We start from the raw sequence: 27,230 nt of genomic DNA, 5'->3' as shown, positions 1-27,230 counted from the left end.
TTGATGCATAATCCTTGCAAGGGAACACCAACACCAGCTGGTCATTTTGCTCCTCCTACGTATCCGTTCGAGGCTTTGCAGCTAGATTTTATCCATATGGAAAGATGCAACAACTTAAAGTATGTGTTGGTAGTTGTTTGCTCTTTTTTCTAGATGGGTAGAAGCTTACCCCCTTAAGGACAACACTGCTTTGTCCACTGCCAAAGCTCTGATTAAAGAATGTTTCCCTAGGTTTGGATTGCCGAGAATCATTTGGAGTGATAACGGAAGTGAGTTTGTGGGACGAGTGATGAAGAGAGTGTGTGACGGTCTCGGGATCAAGCAGAAATTTCATGCTGCAAATCATCCCCAATCAGCTGGTTTAGTCAAGTGCTATAATGGCACTCTGAAGTTAAAATTGGCCAAAATTCAAGAGAGCACTGGTTTACAATGGCCAGATGCTTTGCCTTTAGCACTTTTGTCCACCCGAATGACTGTGCACTCGAGAATGGGTTTGAGTCCTTATGAGGTTGTGTTTGGTCGCCCGGCGAATATTTGGGGCGTACCAAGACCAACGAGATTTAGCGACCTTGAGTACCCTGTTTTGCTTGATTACTTGCGCGAATTGACAACTAAAATGAGTGTTTTATGCCAACAGGTGCACAACTCTCTTCCACAAGCTGCAGAAGATCCAGGTCACATCATCGAACCTGGTTCTTGGATTTTTGTGAGGAACTTTCAACGTACGAAAAACGAGCAGCCCCGCTGGACTGGACCCTACCAAGTCCTGTTGTCGACGAGATCTGCGGTGCGAGTTCGTGGGAAACGCCACTGGATTCACGGCTCCCACACGAAGAAAGCACCCTTACCTTTGCCGTACGACAAGTGGGTTCAGGATGGTCTCGCAGATTCAGAAACGGAGACAGTTCCGAAATTTGTTACGTTCAGTGATGCTCGTTTGATTGGGACTAATTCAGAATTGGAAAGTGATCGGCTTTTGCAAGCAGCAATACCTCCTGCAGAGCGGTTGGACACTACCGAGCCTCATCTTTTGTTTGCCGATCAAGAGTTACCTGGAAGAGACAGATACAATTTGAGATCGAGAACTAAGGACAAATAAAGTTAATAAAGTTGATTTTTTTAATGTTTGCAGGTTAACTCTCCGCCAAGGATCTACGTATTTTTGTTTTTCTGAACTGCCATCCGGTTCTTGCTGCTAGGGTCGCGGTTGCTACCAGTCTTGGGAGTGTAAGTCTGAGACACTAGGTCTTGGGTTCTGTTGGTCCGGGGCAGCCTTCCTGGGTATAGCAGAGGCACTCTCAAGCAGAATCAACCAACCACCGCGGGCAGCAACTTTAGTTTAGGATGGATTTCTTTGAGTTGGAGAGACCTGTGCAGACACTGACTTTTAGAAAACGCATTTGCAAAATAATGTTGAAGAAATGTTTTTTGATACCATGCATACTTTTACTACTGAGTTTTGTAATTTTTATAATTGGTTATGTAGCATTTATTTTTAAAGTGACGTCTAATTCCACTGTGCAATCTACACCTTCACCTACTATTTCCTCTCATTCTTTCCACCCTTTGCCTGAATATGAGGTAGTCAGACGTAAGGAGTTCGCTAATAACTCCTTCATACAGCTTTTACATCAGCATCAGTTAGTGATCAATACAACGAACTGCTGGATTTGTGGTTTGATGCCTCATACAGCCGATAAAGGAATTCCTTATTTGGTCTTGCCCTTTAGTTTGAATGGTTCGATCCGAGCTTACAGAACCATGTTCATATATGCCCACAGTGTTGACCCCTTACGTTCACCGAGAGATAATCCAAAGAATAGTCCTATAGCTAGAGGCATAGTCGACATGATTCAAGGGACTAATGCAGTAGAGACTATTCTGAAAGACGAGAGGCAACCATATAGTGGTTGGAGCGTAAATGGATATGGAGTAAGTCTGAGTATTAACCAGCGTGCGAAAAGTCCTCTACCGATCTGGATAGTGCCCCATAAGGGTTACTATTGTCTGCAGGGCAACGGTAAGAATCCGAAAGCTCAGTTAGGGAAGAGCGTTTGCACTGAGACTTACGTGTTTCCGTCTCAGTCTTCCCCAGCGTTCTTAGCTGCCAAGGGTACTTACTTTGTTTGCTACGACAAAGCATATACATGGTTGCCCCATGACTTCTCTGGCACATGTTTTGTTTCCTTTCTGTTACCCCCCACTTTTACAGCTGCTGCAGATTCTCACAGGATGAGAATTGCTAGAGGTGTCTTTAGCCAAGAAGACACTGCAGGACAAGAATTGGGTGATTTCTTTAAGGGTTTTCTGCCGTTTTGGGGACCTATGGCTAACAGTAGGAATATTCGTCAGCTTACGAGAGTGGTTGAGTCCACCATAGTTGAGACTGCCGGTGCCCTTGGTAACCTGACTGCTGAGCTCCAGTCGGATAGACTTATGACACTTCAGACTAGAGTTGCCCTAGACGTTATTCTAGCAGATCGAGGGGGAGTTTGTAGATTGATTCAATCGAGCTGCTGTGTTTTTATTCCAGATAATGCTCCGTCAGTCTTCCAGGCCATTTCCAAATTGCATAAAATCTCCGATTCTGTCCATCTGGACAAAGGGGATTGGTCTTTGATGGGATGGTTATGGGGATTGATATCCACTTGGGGTTGGAAGATTTTGATGGTCATTGGGATGGTCTTAGCGATTCTGTTCATGTTCTGTCTCTGTGTACAGTGTGCTCCAGCTATTTGTGGCCTTTGTGCTACTTTGTGCGGACGGAAGCCTGTCCGGAGAGAGATGCATAGTAATAAGATGATGCTACAGCAGCATATCAATGACCTGATGAATATAGATCCGGATTCAGATTAAAATGGGTCTGGGTTTATTGCCTATGATAGGGCAAAAGGAGGGTCTGTGGTTCCGTGATCCCGAATTGGGTTCGATAGTTTGGAAACCCGATTTATAAAGATTGTCGGAAATGGACGATCTTGGTGTCAGCAGACCGCAAACGACGAGTCTAACGTGTCTGAGTGTTTTCGTGTGAATCGATATAGGAGAACACTCTGCATTTGAGGATTTAGTTTGAACCCTCGGGTTCCATTTTGTATGTGGCAGCCATCTTGTATGGTTGCCCTAACATAGGCCCTATGATTGTGGCCGAACGAGTCCTTGACATGTACGCCTTAGCTGACTTCTGGTTGACCTGGCCGAACTGACTCCTCGCCTGGGGCGAATCCTGCTGAGCCAGTTCCTTGTTCAGCAGCTGCACTGATAAAGATCAAAGAACAGGACGTGGTCCGATTTTATGGCCCACCGTTCCCACTCCTCTATCTCCTTTCCATCTGTTTCTGCCTTTCCTTTACGACATGTTCATCGATCTGGGTTGAAGGTTTTATGATGGGTTTGTCCGGCCTGATCGAACAGGAAACTAGCATATGTGCGATCGTTTTTGGTGGGCTGGACAACGGAAAGTGGGATTAACTTTGACTGTCGTGATTCGCTACTTTTTGAAATGCTACTTGCTCATTGGTTAGTTTGTATGCACTGAATGTAAATTGTGATGTTGCCAGAAGCGTAATTTTCGGCATAAAATCAATCAATCAATCAATCAATCAATCAGAGCATTTATATAGCGCGCTACTCACCCGGAGGGTCTCAAGGCGCTGGGGGGGTCCGCTACTGCTCGAACAGCCAGGTCTTGAGCTGCTTCCTGAAGGCGAGGTGGTCTTGGGTCAGGCGGAGGCGGATCGGAAGGGAGTTCCAAGTCTTGGCGGCCAGGTAGGAGAAGGACCTTCCTCCTGTGGTGGTTCTTCGGATGCGGGGGACGGCGGCGAGGGCGTGGCTGGTCGATCGAAGCTGGCGTTTGGGAGCGTAGAAGTTGAGGCGGCTGTTGAGGTATCCTGGGCCTAGGTTGTGTAGGGATTTGTGTGCGTGGGTGAGGAGCCGGAAGGTGATTCTCTTGTTGACCGGGAGCCAGTGCAGGTCTCTCAGGTGTCCGGAGATGTGGCTGCGGCGGGGGATGTCCAGGATGAGTCGTGCTGAGGTGTTCGGGATCCGCTGGAGTCTCTTCTGGAGTTTGGCGGTGGTTCCGGCGTAGAGGGAGTTGCCGTAGTCCAGACGGCTGGTGACGAGGGCCTGGGTGACCGTCTTCCTGGTCTCGGAAGGGATCCATCGGAAGATCTTGCGTAGCATGCGCAGGATGTTGAAGCACGACGAGGAGACGGCGTTGACTTGTCTAGTCATGGAGAGGGAGGAGTCCAGGATGAAGCCCAGGTTGCGTGCGTGGTCTGACGCACCGAGTTTTGTTCATTGAGATGGTGCAGTCTCTGTCGAACTACCCGTGTGTATTTCGTAGACCTCTGTCCCTGGTTGCAACCATTAAACTTTGGTCTTTGACGTCATCGAGAAGTATCCTGTGTCTCTGTTTGCCAAGACAGGGGAATCCGGGGTCTTTGGGTGTTGCCCTGACATCGCTGGGTTATTGTAGTAGTATCGGTTCCGAGAAAACCCAGTACCTCAACACAAGGGTTCCGAATCGGATTCGATATTAACTAATCCCATCCGGAGCCCTTCTGAACGAGATCGTAATCGGCCCCTGTTGAAATCTGTAACTTTTTGTCACAATAGCTGATTCACAAAGTAATGTACCATTACATTATCTACACCTTTTTGGTTGTGTGGATATATAGAGTTTGTAGGTTCTCCAAGAACCTGGGGTACCCGGAGCCAACAAATGACCTTCACCATACAATGTTTTTAGGTCGAGTAATTTATTACTCGAAACTATTGTAATGAAACCAACTCTTAAAACCAAGGGCTTTGGGAGACGGATAACGCACAGTACATATGCCCGTGCACGCGCTTTTCTCCCGAGCCTCAGCATCACACTTCAAAGGAATTCCTTCCGCTCCTTATCTCCTCAGGCACTTAGCGTCTACATGTGTCTCCCAGGCTCCTCACAGTGCCATATGTCCTCAGGGCATCACACTTCTAATGTGAACGACCGTCTGCTCCTTGGAATGTTGGCATGGTTGCCCAGTGCTGCCTGATCTTCTTCAAAGGCAGCTTGTAACCCGAGCTGCCCTCTGCCTTTGCATTCTGAACTCTTTCTTGGATTTCACACACAGTCCATAGCGCTTCCTTCTACCTTTCACCTGGCACACACACACACCACCAGCCATCAGTGCACGCTTTCACCAAGCATACACACCACCGGCCGTCAGTGCACACTTTCACCAGGCACACACACACACCACCCGCCATCAGTGCACGCTTTCACCAGGCATACACACCACCGGCCGTCAGTGCACACTCTCACCAGGCAGAGACACCATCAGCCAGCAGTGCACGCATTCACCAGGCATACACACCACCGGCCATCAGAGGCACACACACACCACCAGCCATCAGTGCATGCTTTCACCAGGCACACACACATCACCAGCCATCAGTGCACGCTTTCACCAGGCACACACACACACCACCAGCCATCAGTGCACGCTTTCACCAGGCATACACACACACCACCAGCCATCAGTGCACGCTTTCACCAGGCATACACACAACCGGCCATCAGTGCACGCTTTCACCAGGCACACACACCACCGGCCGTCAGTGCATGCTTTCACCAGGCACACACACACACCACCAGCCATCAGTGCACACTTTCAGCAGGCATACACACCACCGCCCGTCAGTGCACGCTTTTACCTGGCACACACACTTACCACCAGCCATCAGTGCACGATTTCACCAGGCATACACACCACCGGCCGTCAGTGCACACTCTCACCAGGCACAGACACCATCAGTCATCAGTGCACGCATTCACTAGGCATACACACCACCGGCCGTCAGTGCACGCTTTCACCAGGCACACACACACCACCAGCCATCAGTGCACGCTTCCACCAGGCATACACACCACCGGCCCTCAGTGCACACTCTCACCAGGCACAGACACCATCAGCCATCAGTGCACACATTCACCAGGCATACACACCACCGCCGTCAGTGCACGGTTTCACCAGGTACACACACACACCACCAGCCATCAGTGCACTCTTTCACCAGGCATACACACCACCTGCCGTCAGTGCACGCCTTCACCAGGCACACACACCACCGGCCGTCAGTGCACACTCTCAACAGGCACAGACACCATCAGTCATCAGTGCACGCTTTCACTGGGCACAAACACCACCAGCCGTCAGTACACGCTTCCACGTGGCACAAACACCAGCAGCCGTAAGTGCACGATTCCTCCAGGCACACACCACCAGATGTCAGTGCACGCTCTAAGCAGGCACACACACCACCAGCCGTCAGTGCGCGCTTTCACCAGGCACACACCACCAGTCATCAGTGCATGCTTCCACCAGGTACACACAGCACCAGCCGGCCAGGCACACACACAGCAACAGCCATCAGTGCACGCTTTCACCAGCCACACACACACACACACACACACACACACCGCCAGCCATCAGTGTATGCTTTCACCAGGCACACACACCACCAGCCAGCAGTGCACACTTCCACCAGGCACACACACCACCAGCCGGCCAGGCCCACACACACCACCAGCCGTCAGTGCACGCTTTCACCAGGCACACACACCACCAGCCATCAGTGCACCATTTCTACAGGCACACACACCACCAGCCATCGGTGCACACATCAATTGTTAACGCATTCACAATTAACTATTGTAGCAATCGCAGTATGGCACACTTTACTTTTAAACATATTCATCTAAAGCGCAGCATGCCATCATTCCCTCACACTCAGCACCCTCACACACTCTGCAATGGAACATACACTCCAAATACCACTCAGTGCCACATAATTGCACGCCACATAATTACACTGCACTCAATGCAACATACTCTTCAAATACCACTCAGTGTCACATAATTTCACTCCACATAATTCTACTGCACTCAATGCAACATACATTCCAAATACCACTCAGTGCCACATAATTACACGCCACATAATTACACTGCACTCAATGCAACATACTTTCCAAATACCACTCAGTACCACCTAATTACACACCACATATTTACACTGCACACAATGCAACATACACTCCAAATAACACTCAGTGCCCCATAATTACACACCACATAATTACACTCTACTGAATGCAACAGACACTCCACACAATACCACTCAATGCTACATAATTATATGCTGCATAATTACACTGCACTCATACAACATACACTTCAAACAATACCACTCAGTGTCACATATTTAAACGCAACACAATTACACTATACTGAATACAACATGCACTCCCCACACAATACCACTCTGTGCCACATAATTATATGCTTCATAATTACACTGCGCTCACCGCAACATACACTCTAAATAGTGCACACTTTCACCAGGCACACACACACACACACACACACACCACCAGCCATCAGTGCACGCTTTCACCAGGCATACACACCACCGGCCGTCAGTGTACGCTTTCACCAGCAACACACACACACACCACCAGCCATCAGTGCACGCTGTCACCAGGCATACACACCACCGACCGTCAGTTCACGCTTTCACCAGGCACACGCACACACCACCAGCCATCAGTGCACGCTTTCACCAGGCATACACACCACCGGCCGTCAGTGCACACTCACCAGGCACAGACACCATCAATCATCAGTGCAAGCTTTCACCAGGCACACACCACCAGCCGTCAGTGCACGCATTCACCAGGCACACACACACACACCGCCAGCCATCAGTGCACTCTTTCACCAGGTATACACACCACCGGCCGTCAGTGCACACTTTCACCAGGCACACACACCACCAGCCGGCCAGGCCCACACACACCACCAGCCGTCAGTGCACGCTTTCACCAGGCACACACACCACCAGCCATCAGTGCACCATTTCTACAGGCACACACACCACCAGCCATCGGTGCACACATCAATTGTTAACGCATCCACAATTAACTATTGTAGCAATCGCAGTATGGCACACTTTACTTTTAAACATATTCATCTAAAGCGCAGCATGCCACCATTCCCTCACACTCAGCACCCTCACACACTCTGCAATGGAACATACACTCCAAATACCACTCAGTGCCACATAATTGCACGCCACATAATTACACTGCACTCAATGCAACATACTCTTCAAATACCACTCAGTGCCACATAATTTCACTCCACATAATTCCACTGCACTCAATGCAACATACATTCCAAATACCACTCAGTGCCACATAATTACACGCCACATAATTACACTGCACTCAATGCAACATACTTTCCAAATACCACTCAGTACCACCTAATTACACGCCACATATTTACACTGCACACAATGCAACATACACTCCAAATACCACTCAGTGCCCCATAATTACACGCCACATAATTACACTCTACTGAATGCAACAGACACTCCACACAATACCACTCAATGCTACATAATTATATGCTGCATAATTACACTGCACTCATGCAACATACACTCCAAACAATACCACTCAGTGCCACATAATTACACGCCACACAATTACACTCTACTGAATACAACATGCACTCCCCACACAATACCACTCTGTGCCACATAATTATATGCTTCATAATTACACTGCGCTCACCGCAACATACACTCTAAATACCACTCAGTGACACATAATTACACGCCACATAATTACACTGCACTCAATGCAACATACTCTTCAAATACCACTCAATGCCACATAATTTCACTCCACATAATTACACTGCACTCAATGCAACATACATTCCAAATACCACTCAGTGCCACATAATTACACGCCACATCATTACACTGCACTCAATGCAACATACACTCCAAATACCTCTGTGTCACATAGTTATTTGCAACATAATTACACTCTACACAATGCAACATACACTCCAAATACCACTCAGTACCACATAATTACACGCCTCATAATTAGACTTTACTGAATGCAACACACACTCCACACAATACCACTCAGTGCCACATAATTATATGCTACATAATTACACTGCACTCAATGCAACATACACTCCAAATACCACTCAGTGCCACATAATTACACGCCACATAATTACACTGCACTCAATGCAACAGACACTCCACACAATACCACTCAATGCCACATAATTATATGCTTCATAATTACACTGCGCTCAGCGCAACATACACTCCAAATACCACTCAGTGCCACATAATTACACGCCACATAATTACACAGCACTCAATGCAACATACACTCCAAATACCACTCAGTGCCACATAATTACACGCCACATAATTACACTGCACTCAATGCCACATACACTCAAATACCACTCAGTGCCACATAATTAAACTCCACATAATTACTCTGCACTCAATGCAACGTGCATTCCAAATACCACTCAGTGCCACGTAATTACACGCCACATATTTACACTGCACTCAATGCAACATACACTCCAAATACCCCTCAGTGCCACATAATTGCACGCCACATAATTACACTGCACTCAATGCAACAGACACTCCACACAATACCACTCAGTGGCACATAATTATATGCTTCATAATTACACTGCGCTCAACGCAATATACACTCCAAATACCACTCAGTGCCACATAATTACACGCCACATAATTACACTGCACTCAATGCAACATACACTCCAAATAACACTCAGTGCCACATAATTACACAGCACTCAATGCAACATACACTCCAAATACCACTCAGTGCCACATAATTACACACCACATAATTACACTGCACTCAATGCCACATACGCTCCAAATACCACTCAGTGCCACATAATTACACTGCAATCAATGCAAAATACATTCCACATACCGCTCAGTGCCACATAATTACACGCCACATAATTACACTGCACTCAATGCAACATACACTCCAAATACCACTCAGTGCCTCATAATTACACAGCACTCAATGCAACATACACTCCAAATACCATTCAGTGCCACATAGTTATATGCAGAAAGGTATAGGTGCCTTCAAGGGGATTTGTTTAACAAAATATAATTAAACGTGATTCAACTAACTCTTTAGGACAAGTCAATGGTCCTTTCAAGAATAAGGACCATTGACCTGTCCTAAAGAGTTAGTTGAATCACGTTTAATTATATTTTGTTAAACAAATCCCCTTGAAGGCACCTATACCTTTCTACTTACTCACCCAAGCCCTCAAGGGTATTTTGGGTTGCTCACTGTTCCTTAATCACATAGTTATATGCAACACACACTCCAAATACCACTCAGTGCCACATAATTACACACCACATAATTACACTCTACTGAATGCAACACACACTCCACACAATACCACTCAGTGCCACATAATTACACACCACATAATTACACTCACCTGAATGCAACACACACTCCCCATATTACCACTCAGTGCCACATAATTACACGCTACATAATTTCACTGCACTCAGTGCAACTTACACTCCAAATACCATTCAGTGCCACATAATTACACGGCACACAATTACACTCTACTGAATACAATATACACTCCCCATATTACCACGCAGTGCCATATAATTACATGCCTCATTACTTACACTCTACTCAATGCAACATAAATACACTTTATGTATCTGTCTATCTATCTATCACCCTTCTATCTGTCCATCTCTCTACCACCCTCACTCTTTCTATCTATCTATCTATCGCCCTCACTCTATCTATCACCCTCACTCTACCTATGGCCCTCACTCTATCTATCTATCGCCCTCACTCTATCTATCTATCGCATCACCACAGCATCACTCAGCACCACCAGAGCATCACTCAGGGGTACCACAACATCACTATGCGCTACCACCGCATCACTGAACGCCACAGCATCCCTTGTCGCCACCACAACATCACTCCGCGCAACCACAGCATCAATCTTTGCAACCATACAACAACTGGTTCAAATATGTTCTCTCAATGTTTCAAGCTTCATTACAAATGTCACAAAAATATGTTAATAGTTCACTTCTGTTCTTGGATTTTCATCACAATAAAATAGAATGAATATAATCTTTACAAAAGTTATTTACAAAAGCTATTGCCATTATAAATTACAATAACTTAAGTATTAATTATTAAAAAAATAAAAGCCATTTTTATTTGCAATATCAATACATCTAAGTCACGTAAATACAACACATATTGCATTACAAATGCTATAGGTGTCACATTTGCGAAAGTTAAAACTATTGGCATTGTAAATGACAAAGCTATTCAATTCACTATTTTCCAAACCAACACATAAATAAAAATGTGCCATTTACAATACCAATAGCTCAAACTTTCCTAATGCGAGACCTATTGCATTGCAAATGCTTGTTTTTATTGTGTATTGAATATAGACCAATTTATATGGAGATTGAAAAATAGGTATCAATGTAGACTATGTATTTCTGAAATGGGTACAAGATATGGAATTTAGGAGCAGTGGTTATTTGTATATATCTGAATTTGTGGGTACCTGTAGGACCATATGATTTAGGGGGTATTTTTCAAAATCTCTCCTTACACACTGGCTCACATTTGGAAAGCAAAAATGCAGCAAAATCCAATTGGTAATTGCAAATATCCTACTATTCTGTGCTCCCACATATCTTCTGATAAAAACGGTACCTCATTTATGCAGGTAGGCCTAGTGCCTGCAATAGAAAATTTCCCAAAACACAACATGGATACATCACATTTTTCCAATCAAAACGGACCCATTTTTTGCCAAGTGGATATCTGTGGTCTTTGTTCCATAGCTCAGCCGATTCCAAGGGAAACCTAGCAAATCTGTTCATTTTTGAAAATTAAACACCTAGGGGAATCCTGGATGGGGTGACTTGTGTGATTATTTGCCTGGTAATGCATAAACATTTCCAATCAAATCAACAGCTAACTTGGTCCATGGTCATCTGGCAACACAGTTAAACAACAAAAGAGTGATCAGGGATATAGATCCAGATAAGATTAGTGGTTACACCCGCAAATGCAAACTGGGGAAGGAAAGGGTTAGTGAGGAAAAACTGTTGTTTAGTAAAAAGAACCCCCACTCACCGACCTGGTTGGTGACATGCTTCATCATGGGGTTTCCACCGGAAAGACCGGATGTCTCCCCGGTGTGCTACAACGCCTGTTATTACAACGGAGCTGGTTTTTGTGTTTGGGGTGGTGATATGTGATAGTTTAAAAGAAAGCAGCCTGTATCCAAATTTTTTTTTTTAATAAAGGATCAGAATGCATTCCTTGAAAACAAGTGGGGCGGACACCAAAAGGTTTTAAAATTGAACCAATTGTGTCCTTAGTGTGAAAAATAGGTCGACATGTTTCTGCTCATAGTGGCTTGTTCAGCCGAGCTTTCATCAGGACCATAGGAAAGGGAGTAACCCCGGGCGGTATGCACACACTAAGGTGTATCCTGACCTCAGGGTTGTGAGTTACTGGGACTAACTCACAGTTTGTGTGGACAACCCTGGAATTTCCAAGCGTCCAAAAACTTGTAGACAAAGTCAGCCTCACTTCTTTGGGCTCGCGGCAGGGGAAACCTTCACGCCGAATCTAATTTAAAATTCAGCAACAACCCTCACGTGACCTGTATGCAGCACTTCCGCGGCCCGAATATTGTGTGATTATTTGCCTGGTAATGCATAAACATTTCCAATCAAATCAACAGATAACTTGGTCCATGGGTCATCTGGCAACACCACAGATTGCATAGCTGGGATACATCTCATCAACAAACCCTAGTTGCTAACCGAAGTTACAGAGGATAAAGGGACATTAATTCCCATAAACACCCCCACTAATTGTGGTTTTTTAATCATAACAAGAGCACTGTCTAGAAAGGGATACCTAGGTGTTCAGTCTGAGGTATTTTTAATTTTCTAGAAGACCCTGGCAGAAGATTATTCAAAGTGCTCCCTGGAAAATGGTTAAACCCATCTTGGTTTTCAGGGACCAGGATGAGACCCAATTAAGAAACATGCCACCAACAAAGTTACCAAGGGTCTACCAAAAAAACTATTGCAGATTCCTTACAGGGACAAGAAGTCTCAGTGTGATAATAGGGTTGCCAATCTGTGACAATATACATTGTATTTCGTTTAGAGCATAGCTTGGATACACATCTTCAAGCACTTGTCACTGTTTGGACACATCACAGAAACTTTGAGTGCATCCATAATTTGAGTGTCCATGGATGACCTCCAAAACGCAGCACATATTCTCTTCTTGGTAATAGTCTTACCCAAAAGTACTTCATGACCTAGTTTGATGATTCTTAATCTTAGACTCACAGGAGGTATACATCTTTTAGCTTCCCAAAGCATCTTCTCTCTTTCTAGTGAAAATCTGTCAGAAATTTTTGCATAAGGTTAGGCCATCGATTTATAACAAAATAAAAAAAAATAGAGGGGCATATTACCAAGCAATAGCGATAATAATCGCTATTGCTTGGTTAGTGTGAAAAAATTATCGCCGAGCTGCGGTGATTTTTATAGCAGATAAACCTTGGTATTACCAAGGTTTATCTCAAATGCGATAACAATCGGACGCAATGCATGAATATCGCTGAAAACTCAGCGATATTCATGCATTAGCGAGCTAATGCTCTTAGCCATGTTATCCACCTCCCATTGGATAACATGGCTAAGAACTGCTCAGGGCAGGTGTTAGCTTTTGGAGATATTCGTGCTTAACGCGAATATCTCCAAAAGTTGGTAATAGGAGATAGCGATGTTAGCGACTGTTTCCAGTCGCTAACATCTTGGCACGCCCACTTTGCATGTTATTAGTGTTAAATATCACTGACATGCAAAGTGGGGCCCAAGATGGTCGCTATCTCCTACTAGCTGTCGCTAACTGGTGTTAGCGACAGCTAGGTAATAGGGAGATAATTTTATCTCCGCTTTCTTGGCTTTTAAAGCCAAAAAAGCGGAGATAAACCCCCTTGATAATATGCCCCGCAGTTCTTTATCCTTTTCCAATTCTCTTAACCACTCTCCCTCAGTGAAACCTCAAAAACAACGTACAAGTTTGCTGCTTTCACACATTCATCTTCACCATGCCCATATAGTGGTTTTGTGGGTAGTGGAGATCTCGATAACTAATTGCCCATACCTTGTGGCTTATTTACAAGCCACTTGTGCCACGTTTGCGTCATTTTTAACATGGAAAAAGTGATGTGTGGGTGGTGCAAGGGGCTTGTAAATAAGCCCCCTTGTGTTTTTCCTCCCTGTATATATGTTGAAAGATAAAATTACATTGGAGTAATTTGGAACTCAATCTAGCAATACAGGGCTTATGATCCTTTACAACATCCCCCAGCATATAGGTGAGATGCTTATGATCAGTTATAAGTACACATGTCCTTTCCCATAAATCTTTTTTTAAATCTTTCAATATCCTAACTACACACCAACTGTTCTTTTTCATTAACTAAATAATGTTTCTCAGTAGGTTGTAAAGCTCTAATTACAAATATTATTGCATGTTCAATATCACATCTTTTTGTCCAACCCACAGTTCCTGCTGTTATCTACAGTCATAATATATTCTTTATCTAGATCATAAGGGACTAACATTTGTAGTGATGCAATCTTCTGTTTCAACAAAATTAATTCTCTCTCACAATTCTCATTCCATGCAAAGCTATTCTTCCTCTTGAGCAATTCCCTTAGACTCTCCGCAAAGGTTTGGATGAATTTCAAATATATAATTCATAAACACCCAAAATGATGCAACTTGGGTTTTGTCTGTAATGGTAGGTGCATGTACATTGGCTTTAACTGGACCAGGTCGAGGTTCCACACCTCACTGGGAAATAACAATAAAGTCTTTAGCTAGTTTACATTGATTCTTATTCACCACAATTGAAACTTCATTCATTTTGATAAGAACTATGGCCCACATGCATCAAGGTATTTAGGGGTCGCAAACAGTGCGAATCGGTAAATTCGGCTGTTTGCGATTATTAAATATCTTTTTTGGGATGCATCAAACATTTTTTGGAAAATCGCTATTTTTAGCGAATTCCAAAAATGCGATTGCTTTTAAGGAATCGCAAATTTGCGATTCCTTAAAAGCAATGCATGATTGCATTTTAAAATTTCGAATTCGTAATTAGGGGGTGCAAATTACCACGAGGTTGAACCTCGTGGTAATTTGCGAAAAAGTTTAAAAATGCTCAAAAATGCATTTTAAACACTGTAATGTTATGTTACAGACACACATGTCCTTAGGACATGTATGTGTGAAACATGCATTTAAAAATGCATTTCAGGGGTGCAGGGGGGGGGGTCATTTGGACCCCCCCTCTGCACCCATGTAATGCATTAACATTTTGCGAATCGCAAATAGAAATTCGCAAAATGTCAATGCCTTCCCATTGATTCCTATGGGCCTTTTGGCCCATAGGAATCAATGGGAATTGCGAAATCGCAATTTAGAATTCGCATAATCCTTGCGATTTGGTAAAAATTGCGATTTTCACCGAATCGCAAAAATTATGCAAATAAATTAATACATCCCATTTTGCGATTCCTTATTTGCGATTCCCTATTTTTCGCAAATAAGGAATCACAAAATGTCCTGATGATGCATGTGGGTATATGTTTATTATTCTGTCTTATTTAATTGTATTGTAGACAGGCTCCAGAATGTCACATTGAAAGTTCAAATGGTAACCCCTTGAAATGAAACATGCCTATATGTGCAAAAACATAGCGAGATGTCTTGAAAGATGATTTAATTCAACCTGATGATAGGTTGATGCCAGATTTATCTTCCTAAACTAATAAATGTGGCACATGCAAAAACAGTCAAAATGTCATCAATTCTTGTAATAGGATATGAATCCACCCATATGTTTTTTTTTACAAACACTCCCAATTTTCCAGTTTACCTTGCTTGCAAGTGATAACTAAAAGATATAACCAGAGAGAAGATTTGATAGGTTCAATCACTACTACATCACATATTTTCTTCAACTCATCCGCAAGATCCTCCCTAATACTGCATTTCTCAAGTTATGTTTGATGGGTCTTCCCCCTCTTTTACTCTTGTTTTGTGGTTAAATCCTTTTATTCTTTACAATTTCCCAAAACATATCCTATTAAAAGAATTAAGCCAATGTACTTACTCATTTTAGGCAGATCTACCAACAATAGAAATCTGATCTTTGGTCCTATGTTTCAATGTCATCCCAGACAATTGTTGCTAATAGTATGCTGTAAAGGTTTTGTTCAAGAATGAACAAGAGGAGGGAATCAGGGAGGGGCTATTTTTTATTATAGGGTAACCCAGGCACCATTCTGCCCACACCTGAGGTATGAGACCCTTACCATTGCCCTGCCAGCCTAATCTGTAGGCCTTTTGTTAAATTGACCAGAGTTCTGCCATTTTTTCTGCACAACAGGTTCTAGGCCTGTCTGACTATAAAAGTCAGCCAGCTTCTCTCTGCGAGGCCTCCTGCTCCAAACCATAGAGCCCCCACCCTAACCGTGTGCGCAAAGTTCACTGGCTCATAGTTCTATGCCTCTCTATTCTGTCGACATATAGCACACCACATCCTGGGTCTTTACATGAGAATAGGGAAGTTCCTAGTGCAGCCGCCTCAATCTAGGGGGATGGATGTGGCAACCAAGACAAAGATAAATATATATATATATATATATATATATATATATATATATATATATATATATATATATATTGCGAGCAGGTTTCTCCTTCCACTTCCACCAGTAAGCCTCGGCGGCGAAGAAAGAGACACGAACCACTTCTGATTTCAGGCAAGATGTTTAATGTAACCAAACAGCAGTCGACAGATGACGCGTTTCGGGCTCAGGCGCCCTTGTTCACATAAAGGCTGTGTGAGATTAAAGCCATTTTTAAATAAAATGCCCTTCCCACCGGGGTCACATGTTCAGAGAACAAAACGATGGACATAGCAAAAAGACTACATGATTTATAATTAATCAATGCAATTAGGCTGTCCCAATATATATATATATATATGTATATATACATATATATATATATACATATATATATATACATATATATATATATGTATATATTTCATAACCGATGTTCATTTAGAAACCCCTTAATAGACCAATAGTTGGCCTTATCCCTTGTCTTGCATCCTCTGGTCCTCCTGTGATCTGTATTGGGAAATATCCCGCTGGGCACTTGCCCTCCCACACTACTCTGTGTAGCACATGACACATAGGGCTATTAAGCACTACCGCAATTGTGCACTGCCCTTTCAGCGCGCCCCCCTTGCTCGGCAGGGAGCTAGTGTTTGCAGCCCCGAGGGTTGCCTGCCACTGGGCTGCAACCCCCTCACGCTTTGAACAGGGTGCACTTTGATTTTCACTAACCGTAAAGCTATCTTGATGCACTTTCCATATGTTATTGTTTAAATAACCATTATTTTCAAGTGTTGTTACCATGCCATGCTTTTTAATGAATTGATAAAGTTTTGTGCAAGTCTTTTTTCCTACATACCACACAGAACAAGCAAACAGGAAATGCATATGGTTTCTATGTCCATTGTATATACTGAAAATGCTTTAAAAAGACATGGCCTCCCTTTCGTCTTTGTATGACTTTTTGACAAAGACCATACTGTCAAAACGCGTCAATTCAATAAATATTTTCCTGCAACAAAGAAATCGTGTGTGCGACCTTCCTTGCACCTCAGCAGCGCGAGACTTTAGTATAGTATATATTCAGCAACTGCCTACTAACACTTACCCAGTCGTACAGCACTCTGGGAGCTGTAGTTGTGAGAGAGCTGCAGTCGAGTTACATTCATGTGACCTGTGGTGCCAATGGCAGTGCTTCTGGACACTCAAAGGTGAGGGTGGAGTCACTCTTTGCTAAGGCAGCAGCATCTGAAGAAGGCCAATGAGCTGAAATGCATCATGCGTAAGCTGCATTTGAATAAAGATCTTCCAAAGCTACCCCCTGTGTGGCCTCTCCATGTTCTTCACGGAGCGGGATTCCTTTGGATATGTATATATATGTATATATATATATATATATATATATATATATATATATATATATATATATATATATATATATATATATATATATATATATAATCCCCTTACATTACACATTTTCTGCTTACCCTATGCAATTTTCGACAAGCACTTGGCCTGAGAATATAACCTTTCACCTAGTCTATGTTCTGAATTGAGTAGGATGGACACAAAACATCTGATAAATGTGCGATCCATGTTATAAGTGACGTAGGTAGAAGTGGCGTGAGATGACGTGTAGGCACTTCTCATTTCCCTAAAAAGTTTATAAGGGAAGCCTGCAAGGTTGTCGTCGGACTACCCCACCGGTCTGTTAGTAGATGGCAGGCGGGTGTGGGTGCTTCCCAAGAGCTCTTTTATTTTGTTTTTAAGATACAATTTAACTTGCCAATATATTTTCTGTATGTACTATGTATGCTATTATGTCTCTAAATTGGTGTTTTCTTATTGAGCATTTAAAGCTTATATTACACTTGCAAGGCTGCTTTCTTTTAGGTTTTAGGTAGGTACGTGAGTATTCTCAGTATTTTAGATGAAATGTGTTTTGCATTCTGAGAACATTTTCCCTGATTTAAATTGTATTTTACATAATGCGTTTATAAATGTGTCTTTGAGGTTTAGTGTCTCTCTCACTTCCAACCAGTTCATTAATAATGCCGTTCACTTGACACTGTTCCTCTTAAATAAATCTGTTAACCTTCTTCCTTAGTTTCCATGGCTCGCATATCTGTTTCCTTAATTTTTAGTGTGAGCGTTCCTAGGCACCCCGCCTCAAGTTAAGGTGCCCATTTGCCCCTAAATCACTCCTTCGATCATTCAGTGAAGGTCCCCGTGCCCCCTAAAAAACACTCCCTCAAACATAATTAAACAAGGTTTTTGGTGACCCACCCACACAATCCACAGTGATAGAAGATTTGATCTATGGTGATCCTTAATAGGCTCTAGATAAAGGTTAGAAACCGAATTTTTATGGAATTAAATGTTACGCTAAAGGTAGTAGTCCTGAACTATTGACCGTGTAAATCATAAGTTAAAGTGAGTAGCTATTTAAGGGTGGATTTGTATTACTCTGCACTAGAGACTATGGATAGATATTTTGAAATCTCATAGATTACCTTTGAACGGATGGATGTTGGTGTTGGTTACACCTAGTGCTTAATTTGTAAAATAAATAAATGACAGGGCTCTCGTCAGGGGGCCACTGCAGTTTGCACCACACACTGCCTCTGCCATGCTGTCAATGATAGTCACAGCACAACTACTAACCATCAATCTCCTGCAAGTGTGACGATTCGGACTATTCCAGTCCCCCAAAAGCTATAAGAATGGCTTGGGCATCAGGTAAGTCATTTTTTATGTATATTGAACATATACTTGCTGTTGTTGTGGTCATCTCTAAACTAGCCAGACAGCGACACCTGTGGCTGTCTGTCACAAAAGCCGGTGTTAACAATTAAGTGCCAGTGCCTAGCACCGGAAACCACCGGCTCAAATTATGCCCATTATGGGTCAAAGTTTTCCATTGTAGTAATTTTTACCAGAATCACTTAGAAAGGCCTGGCAGGCTTAGTTGTCTGCCAGTATCTTGTAATGAAAAATAGTTACATAGTAAATGCATCCATAAATAAACATGCATCCATGTAGCTGCATAGAGGGGCTTTGAGTCAGCCTTCATTGTTCTTGATCTGTCTGAGTGTCATTTAAACTCTGCGTACTATCTGGAGTGTGTGGGGTGATGGTTTAGACTGCATCAGTCCCTGGTTATATTGCCCATAAATGATGCAGCTTCTGGTCACTTGTGCATATTCACCTGAAAATGAGTGTACTTCAGTACCACCCCTAGTTTTTAATGTTTTCCTTTTACAGTCCCCTTGCAATTCTTTGCTTCTCCTCTTTTTATTAAAATTGTTCTCAAGAGAATACTAGAGCTCTCTAGTCAGCACTAGTGATTAGCTTTCTTTCCACTCATTCATCTGCATTGCTCCAATACAGGCGGGAGTTATAGAATGCTGTTGTCCACAGTGTGTGTTATTGTCTTAACATTCCAAGATGGGTAAACATTAGTTCTGTATGTGGCGCCCATGCTTGACCTGTAGAAAATGACATACTATGTATGATACCTATGCAAGGCGGAACCACTGCTATGTTTTATTTAGTTATTGCAAACATATGCCTGCCATGTTTATATGGCAGCATGTTTTGGTTTTTCAACTTGTATTCTTTTTATGTATCTTCTATATGATATTGAGTGTGGGCGCAGTCACCGTCCTCAAAGGTATTGCATGGGGTACTGGGTGGCATGGTCCACCAAGACCAGGATGAACCCGTTGCCAAGGGCTGTTTTGGGGTCCAGAGGCGTAACAATGTTATTGGCTGCAGTGAAGCCTAGTGCTTCTTTCTGACTTGCAACTGGTCTGACAGGTAGGGCATGGCCTTCAGAACACATCTAAGTCCATCCTTATCGGGGCCAATAAAAGTGTGTGACATGACTTTCAAAGGTCTTGTCCTGCCCTAAATGATCGACCAGGGGAAAATCACAAGCCAGCTCCAGTAGGAAGGCCTTGTAGCACTAGGGGACCACCAATAAATGGGTTGAACCAGGCTCAGGTACCTTAGATCGGGATAAGAAGACCATTCTCACAATGGCTCAGGTGATTACCACAGGTGTTGCCAGTTGCCTTGGCTTCTGCTTTCCACTGTAGGCCCTCCATAGGAGGGCACTTCAGCAGTGCTTTGCAGAACTCCTTCCTGCTAGGACCCCCACCCTTCTGCTGGTTGGTGAGTTCAGGTAGGTTCCCCACAGTGGTAATGTCCTTCCATGTTGGTTCCGGGGCGTCACCCTCAGGCTCAGCCTCTTATTGGACAGTGGAGGTTTAATGAGCAGGTTTCCCATGTCCCTTGCCCTTTCTCTTTCTGGTAGGCATCTATGCCATTCTTCCACGCCCCAGGTCATCCTAAGTAGGACTGGGTGAAGCACGCCGAGTTGTATTCCGTAGAATTCCACAGAGCTACGAGAAAACTCTGCTAACTTCCACAGAGTTTCACGAGGGGGCGGAGTATTGATCGGTCACCTCTTCTAATCTGCACAGGTCTGCATTCCAAAACTTTACATATGCAAACGTGTCCCTTTTAGCCTCCCCACCCCCCACTTCACCTGTCGTGCTGCTTCAAATGCACACGCACAGAATGTAAACCCTAAACCCACTGCCTCTGCCAGTACCCATGTCAAGGGCCACATACCTGGGACTCCTGTCATTGATCCACACAGCTGAGACATGCTTCACTGTAGATTAAGATTTAGAAGTAACCTTGTCTCGTAGGCATATATATTGTCTGTTTGGTAGCCATCATAAGGTCAGTCGAAATATCTCAGGATGCCTATTTCGGTTGGTCACTGGGTACACAAGAGGTCATATGAAAACAGACTGACCCAAAGATGGCTGTAACCAGTGATGTGATCAATCTGATCTTGTTTTAAACTCAGTATCTTGAAAAAATCTGCTCACCACTGGCAAAATGAAAGATGCTGGCAGGGATAAAATGGGAAAGGGGACCCTGGAAAGCCTGATTCACAGTGCAAAAAGAAGCGGGCACCTTGAAAACATGGTTGTAACCCACAGTTCTGTCACGAAGAAAATAATTTTTCTGTGACTAAAATGCTTATAATTGTGTAACAGCTAAAATTGGTTTAAAAAATGAGTGCAAAGATTGGCATTTATCATTTTTACAGTTTTTTGACGATGTACATAAAAGAGCCAGCTAAAATAATCTGAGGAGTGTGACCATTATTTTTTTTTTAAACATATCCGTTTCTGATTAGCTGTGGGCTCACCAAAGCACCGCCAGTCTCAGTCTCCTCGGATCACTGTGAGGAGGTGGCAATCTGATCCGATTCGTCTTCGCAATTGTGGTTTCATAAAATACTAGGTTAACACAGACCAATGGGAAACTGACTGATAAGCTCGGCATGATTGTCAGGTGTGCTCTTACTGGTGATTCAAGGTTTCCTAGCACTTTCAGGCACTCGCCTTTGCGCCATTCATAAAACCAATCTAAACAATTCTTGCACAAAAGATCTTCGAGAGAATAGCCAATCTTTGATGCAAATCGGACTCAAAAGTGCATTGGTCATAGAAATAAACAAGCATTTGCAATGCAATAGGTCTTACATTTACGTGAGTTTAAGATATTGGGAAAGTACATCACAATGCCTTTTATTGATGTTTTAAAAAATAATAAATAAAAGGCATTGTTATTTGCAATGTCAATAGCTCAAACTTGCGTAAATGCAAGACCTATTGCATTGCAAATGCTTGTTAGATTAGTGAGTATAAACGCTCATGTTCGGCCAGCACGGCAAATTAATTAAATAAACAAGTGCGGCCACTAAAGTGAAAGCAGCTGCGCTGCAAATAAAAAAACAATAGTGCCTACCGACTTATGAAGGAGACCATGTAACACCACAAGTAAAAGATCCAGTCCTCATGGGAGATAACAAATGGTGACAGGGCGGTAACAAGGCGGAATTAACAAGCCTCATTATCAATCGGAAGCCAGCGTTTACCAAGGACAATTCTACCAGCCAATCAAAAATATGAGCGGAGAGAAGGCAAGGCTTCCACAGCATATTCGACTACTGCATGCCTCGCAGAGCGAGCAGCGCATGCGCGCTGCCGCTATGTTTTTCCTAAAAATGGATCCGTAATGGAAGTCGCTTTTATGTTTGCATTGGATGCATTTACAATAAAGGTTGCTTCAGGTCGATAGAAGGAGTGCTTGGAGTCATGTACAAGGCCACCGAATATGTGTACACTGGTGTCACTCAATGTCTGGAATGGACAGGGCAGTTACAGATACACCTAGCAGGGACAAATAGAGTGTATATGTATTTGTGCTCTAAACCCAATCTCTCACAAACACACCTACCCATGTTCTGAGGACATAATAGTAGTTGCGGACAGCAGCTGCAGGTGCAGTTAAGTGTGGTGGGGCAGGTGGGTCCAGAGGCGGGAGGAGTCGACAGACAATGGAATAGGATTTATTTAACTTTTCCTATACCGTCGTCTGTCGACTCCTCCCTCCTGCCCTGGCTCACCCTCACCCCACCCGCTGCGCTTACCTGCACCGTCTGTTCCTCTTCTATGTGCAAAAAAGTTTTGAAAATCTTCAATGAGAATGGATTCTTTAAGAAGATGAATGAATGCAATATGCAACAACTGAATTTGTCATCAAAATAAAAAGGATTTACCCGTGCTATACTAAGATACTGTCACCCAGGGGGGAGGAGCCAAGCAGGCATTCGAAATGGCCGCATAGTCGCTCGGCTGCGCAAGCCCTTTCGCCCCACACGTCTATCCTGACGTCTATCCTGAGCCGTGAAGGCATACTTTGCTAGGAGAAGGAAAACGAACACCTACCGTTTGTTCCCGGAGCTCCGGTGTGCAGCGGATCCTGAGAACTGTCCCCGTCTGCTCTGCGGCCTACGCGGTGATGGGACCGGGGCATTGCCTTAGCGGGGCCTCCGGCCGCGGCAGTTGCATCAACGGCCGTTGCTGATGATAAGGGGCCTGCCGGTGGGTGCCGTTGACGTGAAAGACCGCTTCTGGCGGCGAAGACCCGGCCCGCTTGTCGGCGACCCTTGAGGAGCAGTGGGGTGGCACTGGATCGGAGGGGGCGCTTGACTCCTGCCCCCCTCCCCAAACTTTGTTGCCCAGGCATAACCAAGGTCTGCCCCCGATATTGGCGGGCGACTCCCGGGGCCCGGCCGGGACTTTAGCCTTTTGGAGGCTCTCCTTTCTGGGGCCTGCCCCACAGTTTGTTTGCCCTGGAGACGCATCCCGTGGCGCCCCCGTGGTGAGGCCTAGTCCCTGAGTGTGGAAGAGGGACGGGGCCTGCTGGATCAAGATGGCAGCTGCTGCCCTCCTTCACGACCCGAGTCCAAGTTGGACGGCTGATGTACAGTTGGGGCCGGGAGGCTCGCAACAGACAAAGGAGTTCATTTCCCGAGACGTGATAGCTGCCTTAACAGTTTTGCACGAGACTATGCTTTGCCATGCTCGAGACTTGGGCGGAAGAATGGACGCCATTGCTGTTTCGCCGTCCTTGGCAGCCATGCCCCGATTCCACGGGACTGCCGGTGAACTTGCTGCTGAGCCCATGGAGGAAGTTTCGGCTCCGCGTGGGCACCGGGGGCCGCCTGAGGATCGGGCTCCCGTGCCCGAGCGGGCCGACTTGATTGCTCGTCTGGATGTCTCCTTGGGACACGTGTCTAGCTGGCGGCTGGGGGTGGAGTGCTGTTTTTCCTCTTGGACTGGCCGGTCATGTCGCAGCGGTGGCTGGACTGTGTGACTTTCCTCTCCTTGATGGCGTTGTTGTTTGTGAGCTTCGGGAGGCTCCCGGGACCGGCGTTGACATTGTCGGATCTTTGCTGTTCATACTTTGATGGGCTTGGATTGTTGTACTCTTCCATGGCTGCGCCCCAACCGGACTCGCTCATGCTGTTTGGACCCTCAGGATTGTGCTCTAAATTGATTAGCGAGAGGACTTCTGGCGGGGCCACTACCAGACAGGGTCAGGGATGATGTGTTAATGGTCTATTGGTAATATTATTGACTTTATTTCTTTATTTATTTATTTATGCAATTTTATGTAGCGCGGACTTTACCCGAAGGTGTCAGAGCGCTTCACAATAGGAACAGAAATGATACAAACTGAGAACATTACACGAGCAACAGATTGCAGAGGCATACGTTCCGTTACATACGGTAAAGTGATAATTGTGAGCAAACAAGAATACATGAGGTAGTAAAAATTGTGAGAAACCAAAAATACATGAGGTAGACAAGGTAATTGTGACACTTGTGAGCAAACAAAATACATGAGGTAGTAAAAATGTGGGCTACCAAAAATACATGAGGTAGTAAAAAGTGCACAGGAGGAAAAAGTGACAAGTGTGCAGGCTACAAGAGAAAATAGAGTATAATTTGCGGTATAATACTGCAATATATGTTAGACACTCAAGCACAAGAACAAACGATTACGTAGGCAAAAGTGGCACTTGTGCAAGTATCAAAGGTAAAAAACATGTGAGAGGAAGCAAACCGTGTGTTACAGGGGCAAAGTGGTGAGTGCAAGTTGCAAGAGGGTACCAAACACAAGTACATGGATTTGAGAGACATTGACAGACGGTGCAGTGGGTATGTTTGCTCAATATTTTATCGTGCTTAAACTCGGGGTTTGTTATTCTCCAGTACAGTATTACTTCCATCCTGGGATTTCCGTTGTGTGGGGGTGAAGGGCGGGGCCGGGCGGCACGATGAGGGCCCTCCTCCGCTTATTTTCTTCACTTTCTTTCTCTGTCTTTCTATATTTCGGGTCTCTATTAGGGCGACAGGCCCGCTGCTGGGGGGGTAGGCCATGGCTTTCTGCGGGTGTGCAGGGTGGGGGTTGTGGGGGGGGGGGTTTGATTGATATTTGTTTCTATGGCCCTTTAGTCTTTCCTGCTTTTTAGGTCTCGTGACCTATCAATGCGCAAGCATTGAGGTCACGAGACTATAGGGCTTTAAACAGACTTTAACTGACTGGCGATTTGGTCCTGTGCCCGTGCGCTTTTAGGTCAATGCGCAAGCGCATTGACCTAAAATGCGCGTGCACAGCATCAAATTGTCAGCCATCTGTTGCCCAGCTTGGTGCCGCTCCACCCCCTGCAGCATCAAAGGCTTTCACGGCCGGCCAGCCGTGCTTCCAGTTTCACGGCCGCCCGGCCGTGTGAAGTGCTGCTGTGTCGCATTTCTCCTCCCCCCTCCCCACAGCAATGCCCTCCGTCTTGTTTCTCTCTCTCTCTTCAGCTCGTCGTGAACTAGAGGGGGCCAAGAAAATGGGTTAATTTGCTTCCCGAAAACACAGTGCCTGTGAACCGCACTCTCAATAAATTCCAAAAAACTATTCTTTCTGCTGAACTCTTTTTCAGTCTCTGTTACTTGATGGAATAAGTAACTCGCGGGAATGTCTCGAAACCACATATTTAATTGCGAATAAATCGCGTTCTACAAATCTCAGTTTGGCTCGCTTCTCCCCCTTCCTGTCACGCAGTCAGGCACATCTCTGGGATCTGGGAGGACTGTTCACTTCTCGTTGTTTTCTTTTGCAGCTTCAATCCGTTTAGTTATGGTATGCCGAGTTGAGGAGATTCCAGGGGGCACACAAAAGGGAAACGAGTTTGACACTTACCGTAGCTGTTGCTGGGGGCACACCCCCTCCCCCACTGCTGTAGGTATCTGCACCCTCCTTACCCTTCCTGTTGCTGTCTGCCCCCCATTGAGAATGGTCGCGCACTGCTTCTGCATCAGAGCAGAGTGCCGGGAATGACCTGGAATCAGGTACCTGACAATGACGAGCAGTTTGTGCCAGACTATCAGGCTGAAAATTGTAAGTACCCCATTCAATGATGTCAGTGCATGGTCCCTCCGAAGTGGCACTGCATCCGCCTGGGTACTATCCCAGAACAATGCTGCTCTCTGCTTGCCACATTGCCGCTGTGGGGTCATTCTTCTACATTAGCCACAGGCCATGCCACGCTTTACCTACGTGGCCACAGTCTCGCTATGCAGATGCTCTCTGCCACTCTCTATCCCTCTTTGTCTCCCTCTCTTCCTCTGTACCTTATCTGCATTTTTTTCTCGGCCTCTACCTACGAACTGCGCTTGTTCTCCAAGTCTGTCCGCGTTTGCAGGGATTCTAGCAAAACCACCATGCTGTCTCGGTCTGCAGCCTCTGTAGCAACTCTTCACCTCTTTACCTTTGTGTTTTTTTATTTCTCTTTCTAGCTTTTTCAGCCTCTTTCCCTCTGTCCGACTTTGTTTCTCCAACATTTTCTGTCTTGCTTTCTTTTCTCACTTATACGTTATCTTTGTTTGTTTCTTCCTTTGTCTTTTCTTCTCTTTTTCTCTCTCCGCTAAGCTGCCTCTGCGTACTATGAGTATGTAGCAAATCTTCTTTTCTTTGCGTCTCATACTGTCTCTATTTTACTTTATTTCTTAGTTGTTCTTTGTCTCCCTCATTATTTTTTCTTTTTCCTCTATTTTTTCTTAGTTTTCTATCTTGCTACTTTGATCTCTTGCTATTTTTTCTGTTCCACTTTTATCTTCCATAAT

This window comes from Lissotriton vulgaris, chromosome 9 (assembly GCF_964263255.1).
Source record: "Lissotriton vulgaris chromosome 9, aLisVul1.2, whole genome shotgun sequence".
Lineage (NCBI taxonomy): Eukaryota > Metazoa > Chordata > Amphibia > Caudata > Salamandridae > Lissotriton > Lissotriton vulgaris.
Note: the sequence above shows the minus strand (reverse complement) of the source record.